Here is a 7728-nt window from a genome sequence, read left to right as displayed (position 1 = left end):
CAAAGGAAATTGATGAAACTTTTATCGACAAATAACGGTCTCTTGCTATGCAAGAAGAGTTAAAGCAACGTGATAGAAATAATGTTTGGGAACATATTCTCAAAGTTTCAGCTAATCAAGTGATTGGTACTCAGTGGATCTTTCACAACAAGCTTGATGAGGATGGAAATACTTTAAGAAATTTACTAAAATTTGTTGCGAAAAGATACAATCATTAGAAAGGCATAGAATTCGGTGAAACATATGCCCTCTGCAGCTCGATTAGAAGTCATAAGGATGTTCCTTGATTTCTTATGCATAATGAATTTTAAACTCTTTCAAATGGATGTAAAAAGTGTGTTTTAGAATGGTACATCAAAGAGGATTTTTTTATTGAAAACCTCCCGACATTATATACCCTTCTTTTCCAAATCATGTTTTCAAACTGAAAATAACTCTCTATGATATAAAATAAGTCCATAGAACTTGGTATGATCGTTTAAACAAGTTTCTATTTGAAAATAATTTAAGCAAGTTTCTATTTGAAAATAATTTAAGCAAGTTTCTATTTGAAAACAATTTAGAAAGAGGAGAAGCTAATAAATCTCTTTTTATCATAAAATATGAGCATGACATTTTATTATTTCAAATTTATGTTGATGGCATTATTTTCAGTTATACTAACAAATGCTTCTGTAAGAATTTTTTTGAGATGATGCATAATAAATTTGAGATGTCTATGATGAGGGAGCTTTGATATTTTATGGGCATGGTGTCCTATCCCAATTTTGTTCAGTTGCTTTTCATCTTGAATGAATGAGATATCCCATTTGATAGTGAAATGAGATTTAAGGAGGTACAAGATAAGGTCATTATTTCGAATCTCACATTTTCTATCTTTTTGCATTTTCCCTTTTTATTTATTTTAACTTTATTACTATTTTATTATTTGCATTATTTTCAAAATTATAAAATTATATTTTTTATGTTTTATTATTAATTTTTTCGTTTTTTATTATTAGACATTTTTTAAAGTATTATTTTTTCATTAAAATTATAATTTTATGCATAAAATAGTCAATAAAATATTTAGAATTTTATTGAAATACACTGACAGTGTAAAAGAATTTTACACCATCAGTTAATCATAGACATCGGATATTAAAAGAAGTTTGACTTTATTTTAAAAATCTATAAAATAATACAAACGGATGATGATGATGGATTGACGGTGTAAAACACTGACAGTATATAGTAATTAATCTCTTATATATATATATATATATATATATATATATATATATATATATATATATATATATATATATATATATATATATATATATATATATATATATATATATATATATATATATATATATATATATATATATATATATATATATATATATATATATATATATATATATATATATATATATATATATATATATATATATATATATATATATATATATATATATATATATATATATATATATTGTTATTATTGGTTTTATCATTATTATAAGAATGAGATTCACGTGTTCCAAAAGCATTACACGGCTACTCAGTACCGAATCCATCAATTTCAAATTATCTCCCAAATTTCCATAAGATCAAATCAAAATAGAAGAAACTCATTTGGTCTTTACCGAATCCATCAATTTCAAATTATCTCCCAAATTTCCATAAGATCAAATCAAAATAGAAGAAACTCATTTGGTCTTTACATATTGTGTAGTTACAATTTGAACTTCCTAGGTGAGATCCAAAACTCAATTCCAAACTAAAGGCGAGCATATAAATTCAGAAGAAAAAATCATGGGAGGGACATCCATATGCACGTACACACAATTACACTGTAAAAAACCTCCCGACATATCTCATCTCCATATTTTTTACCAGCAAAATCCATAACAAAACCTGTAAATTCACAACCAAACTCACTGTCAACACAAAACCATAGCAACAACATCACTTTATCACATCCAACAACAAAAACAGAGTAGAACCAAAGTCGAAGCTAACCAATTCAGAACCAATACACCCAGTTGAAAACCGAAATAACACTGAGTCGAAACCGCTACCAAACCAATATTAAACCTATTCAAAACGGCACCTATAGGAAACCAAAAGATACCTCTGAATTTTTTTCAAAAACACAAACCTAACTCAAAATGAAATCCACAGAACAACACTGAGTTGAGTCAAAAACCCAACATCAACAACATAAAGAACCTGCAAAAACAATTACATCACCATTTCACTCAAATGGAAACAAAACCAAAACATATCACAACATCAACCAAAACATTCACAATCATCACAGACCTACTAGCCTACATAACAACAACAAATTCGATTCGAATATAACAACAACACCGATAGTAAGCTAAGATCAAAGACAGAAAAATTGGGAATAACAAACCGAAACCGCGCCGGAATCATACGTGAACCGCCGCTCGGACCACCACATCACCCCTCAGCCGCGTCAACCGCGAGCTCCTCTCCTCTGTTGCCGGAAGACGACGAACACCACCGCAAGGAACCACGCCTCCCCACGAATCCACGTGTCCATCCCGGCGTCTGCACCCCTCCATCTCCAATCCGATCGCGATAACCACTGCACCGACTTTTTTGTTTTCCCCTTTGTCTCAATGATGTCTTTTGTTCATGTTTGCAGGATGCTTCTTGTTGAGTGAGGGACTTGATTTGGGTTTGAAGAAAGAAAAAAGTTTGAGAGAAGATTAATTTTTTGCTGTTATAAAGAAAGAAATGGAAAAACGATAGGGGGAGAACGAGATACTTGCTGGGTATTTGGTTTCTTTTTTTATATCCAAGCTCATTTGCCACGTGTCGCAAGGTTGTTGGCCTTTTCTGCCAACACATGGGGCGCCCCTCCCCCTTAATTTTCAGCAGGTTCCCTTTGTTTTTACACATTTTTTTTATTTCATTTATTTTTAATTTAAAATTAGGGTTATTCACGGGCTTTAAAGCCATTAGGTTTTATTAGATTTCATTAGGACCCCGCATCAAACTGATGCACCCTTCTTTAACTCTTCCCGTATGTTTGTTTTAGAATCTTATTCTTAATATTATTTAGAATAATATTTATATGCGAGTGTTTGGTAAAAACTAAATTTTCTATGAATTTTTATAATATTTATTGAATTTAAAAATTATAAAAAATAAAATAAATAAATAAATATGAGTAGTAGTGGAGAGTTGTAGTTAGTTGAATTTTATTCCCATGGGAATGATGGATTCCCACCCTTTAAACTTTTGAATAAAAATAAAAGAACCATATATAAATAAAGTTCATGGGAATAAAATATATCATGGAATAATTTTTTAAAAATTGAATCAAACATGGGAATGTTGCATTCCCATGACAATATTCCCAGGAATATTTTTTAAAACCTTGAAACAAACACACCCTTAATCTTTTTTAATCTTAATCTTGTTTAAGTTGATTACTGTTATTAGAGTAATAATTCATAAGAATGATAAAAAAATACAAAAGAATATATCTTATTTATTCATAAGAATCCAAAAGCACAAAATATTAGTCCATGCATTTTAAGTTCAAATATATATATATATATATATATATATATATATATATATATATATATATATATATATATATATATATATATATATATATATATATATATATATATATATATATATATATATATATATATATATATATATATATATATATATATATATATATATATAGTCTTTTGCAAATAAAACATATGTAAATAAGTCAAATTCTTGTACATAGTCACAATTCAAACCTTTTCACAAATTAAAATCCATACCACGCATATAATCTTTTCTCTCTTGTTCCGTGCGACAAATTCTTCCCTCTTCGCCCCATGCAACAACTTAATCATTTTTTGCCCCATGCATCTAATTCAAAATCAAGACAACCTCTTTTCACAAACTAAAATTAACCAACCAACAAAGGTCGAATTACGTAGACTCTAATTTTCTCATCGCTCAATGAGAATACGTAGGCACAAGGTTGCGAAACTCGGGCGAGTCTCATAACCTAAAATTAATATTTTCCCTCTTTAATTCTTTTTTTTGTTTAATACCCTTTTTAGTCCTGTATCTTAACCCTAAGGTTCATTTTGGTCCCTTAACTTAAAAAAGATTAATATTGGTCCCTTAACTCTTCAAAGTATTTCATATTAATCATTTTCGTCTCATCAGCGACGAATTTAGCAAGTAATTTTGAGTTTTTTCGTCGCTAATAAGATGAAAAGGACTAATATGGAATGTTTTGAAGAGTTAAGGGACCAATATCAATATTTTTTAAGTAAGGAAACCAAAATGAACCCTAAGGTTAAGATACAGGACTAAAAAAGGTATTAAGCATTCTTTTTTTTGTAAATATCAAGTAAATAAAAGTAAGAAATAAATAATCAACGTTACCCTTTAACAAACAATCACCCTTAGAACTAGATAAGGTTCATGTTGAGTACAATAGAGGTGAGGGGTACCTAACACTTTTTCCTCACTTAACTGACTCCTGAACCCATATTTAGTTATAATGACCATCTTATCCTTTCCTTTAGGGTTTTATCATTATTTCTCCTATTCCTTAGAAATAACAAAATATGGTGACGACTCTATGATTTTTCCCACCGCGACACATACAAATCCATCAATCAAAAGAAGACACATTTATCAATAAAGTCAAGTATTATAAAGAGCTACTCAAAAGATTCAACATGGATAAAGTCAAGTGAATTTCAACTCCGATGAGCTTTCTTATAGCTTGGAAAAAGATGAGGCAATGAGGTTAGTCGTAGAAAGCAAGTATCGTAGTATGATCATCTATCTTCTTTATCTTACTATATCTTATCATGTTGTCATGTTTGTTGTGTGTCTTAGTTTCAGTTTTCAAGCAAACCCCAAATAATCACATCTCATTATGGTAAAACGCATCATGAGATATCTCACTAGCATACCTAAAATGGTTTATGGTACCCCAAGGAACGAATTGTGCCTTAGTTGGGTACTCTGATTTTAATTTCTTTGGGTGCAAATTAGATCATAAAAGTACCAGCAGTACATGTCACTTACTTGGTAACTCGTTTGTCTCCTAGTATAGCAAGAAACAAGCAAGTGTAGTATTATTCATAACTGAGGCACATTACGTTATTGCGGGTTGTTGTTGTGCATATATTATCTGGATGAAACATTAGCTAAGTGATTACAAATTTGATCTCGCAGTTATCCTAATGAAATGCGACATCACTAGCGCCATAAACCTCGCACGAAATCTGATACTTCACTCTCTAGCTAAATACACTGAAGTTAGACATCATTTCAATATGGATCATGTCAATAAAAGTGGATTGTATGATTGCGCGTGTGTCTTTATCTAATCAACTGACATATATTTTTACTAAACTTTTTCCTAAGGAAAATTTATGTTTCATATGATATGAATTAGAAATATTAAATCAATCAAGCATAGATTAATGTAACACCCATATATAATACATGTCTAGAATTACATATTATACATAGATGTAATATTGGTACTGAAATACATAAGTGCCTAGTGGCAACATTGTACATATTAAATGCCCAAAATGAATACAAACATGGTGCAATATATACAAGGGTGCCCAAAAATATAAACTAGGAACTATATCATTATAGAATGATCTCAAAAGAGATATCTACATAGTGGAAAAAGTCATCCAAAACATCGAAGAAGTAAGGACATCAATCTATCTTGTCCCCAACCTTCACCTGTTCAGAATTACCTGAAAAATAACCAACAACATGGGGTGATATAATAATCCCAGTGGGTTCCCTATCTTACGGGTCCACTCGGCTTTACAAGGTTCTAATCAAAACCTAACTCAAGTCACAAAGGGGAAAAGACTTGAGTACACAACTTGCAATGTATGAAAACATATATCTTGAGTTCAACAACTCAAACAATCACAAATCAAAAACCATCTCAAGGTATCTTTCCTTGACAAGCCCTACGTCTATGGTTATCGACACAGGTCACATATCCTTGTAACACATGTATCTTTCCCCAGTAAGCCCTACATCTAGGGTTATCGACATTGGTCACAAATCCTATCACATACTTTGACATACGCATGGATTTCAAATTCTAAGGGATAACATTCACCTTAAGAATCGTCGCTTTCTACGGAACTCTAAACCCATTTCATGCCTTTTACCCATATGGGATTTCCACTCACCATGATATCCACCACTTTTGGGATTCAAACCTAGGTCATTCAAGTATCAGTGCATACATCCCAATTCTTACTCTACATAAGCATTACAACATGGGACTGCACAATCAAGGGGATGGTTCTGACTATGTGATTAGATAAAACACAACATGATTGTATTCTACAATCACAAGATGATCACATTCACCATGATATTCATAACAACAATACATATTCCATACAATGCCTATCATTCTTAGTTAAACAACTACTTGTTCATGACACACATCTAGGTATCATTGTGTACAAGCATTTCCATCTAAGTCATTTATCATACCATAATTATCCTTCTAATTCATTCAATTAAGGTTTACTCACCAATCATTATGAATTACCAATCCTATTGTCTCACTCAAACATCAATTAAGTCATAACACATTCATCATGCTATCATATATGAATTATAGTTGAATAAATGATAATTCCATGCTCACATATCATAGGACAAGTTATATGACCCTTATGATAGCTTAGGAACCATAGAAAACATGACTTTTGTAAAAACCAAAGGCTACAATCGATTATACAAAACTCACAATCGATTGCACCAAGTACCAGAACTCTCTGTTTCTGATTTTGAAAAGAATAATCAATTATAACACGGTGCAATCGATTGCACTACTCCTGAAACGTGATTTTCAGATTTTTTGTGAAGGTGCAATCGGCTGTAAGACAGTGACAATCGATTGTCACAGTGAGTTTTATAAAAAAATACCAGCTAAAATATGTTTCTACCCATTCCTAACCATCCCTAAGTTCATCTAACAACAATCATCCATAAGACACAATATCTTCATGGTATTATAGTACACCAAAATCCATCATTCTAACAACAATCAATACTCAATCATATTCAACAACAAGAATCATAGCAATTTCACATGAATAATGGAAGAAAACATAACAACATGTAAAGAATCATCAATTTCTATCCTATGTTTCTACAAACCCTAATTTATACAATTACATAGTTTCTACCTATATTTGTATGTGGAAGTTTAACCACTCCAATATTTTACTTATTTCTTTGTATTTTTTCCACCTCCTTGAGAAATGCATTGTCATTATAAGAAAAGGGAGAATGTGGATCTATGTGCCTGCACCTAATATCAAACAACATTCAATGAAGTCCTTGATGATATCTGGTCCAACAACCTCTTACAATGGTATCTATCAAAGAATTACTATGGGTTGGCCATAGTAGACAACCCTACGACCCTAGCAGGCTCAGTATCACTCAGTATTTTTCTTCAGCTTTTACAATAGAACTCAACCATCAACATCTAACTCAAAATCCTAACCCTCATATAACACACTAGACACTATCATGGCTTCATTACCACATAAATTTTCATTTCACACATCAATAAACAACCAAGAACCTATGAGTATAACATGCATTTAACAATTAATAAGTTAGGGTTCATAAAATAGGGAAATTCACAACTTAAGGTAGTGGAAA

General features: G+C 31.0%; 1 long non-coding RNA gene across 1 annotated transcript; it reads right to left on the bottom strand.

Moving 5' to 3' along the window:
* Positions 1-1646: 1646 nt before the first annotated feature.
* On the bottom strand, positions 1647-2902 carry LOC127106419 (uncharacterized). Its single transcript, XR_007795385.1, has 2 exons — positions 2411-2902; positions 1647-1905 (listed from the first exon to the last, which is right to left on the bottom strand). It is a non-coding gene; the product is annotated as an uncharacterized LOC127106419 (long non-coding RNA).
* Between the last annotated feature and the right edge of the window lie 4826 nt (positions 2903-7728).

This window comes from Lathyrus oleraceus, chromosome 7 (assembly GCF_024323335.1).
Source record: "Lathyrus oleraceus cultivar Zhongwan6 chromosome 7, CAAS_Psat_ZW6_1.0, whole genome shotgun sequence".
Taxonomy (NCBI): Eukaryota; Viridiplantae; Streptophyta; class Magnoliopsida; order Fabales; family Fabaceae; genus Lathyrus; species Lathyrus oleraceus.
This window is presented reverse-complemented; position numbering and strand designations above follow the sequence as displayed.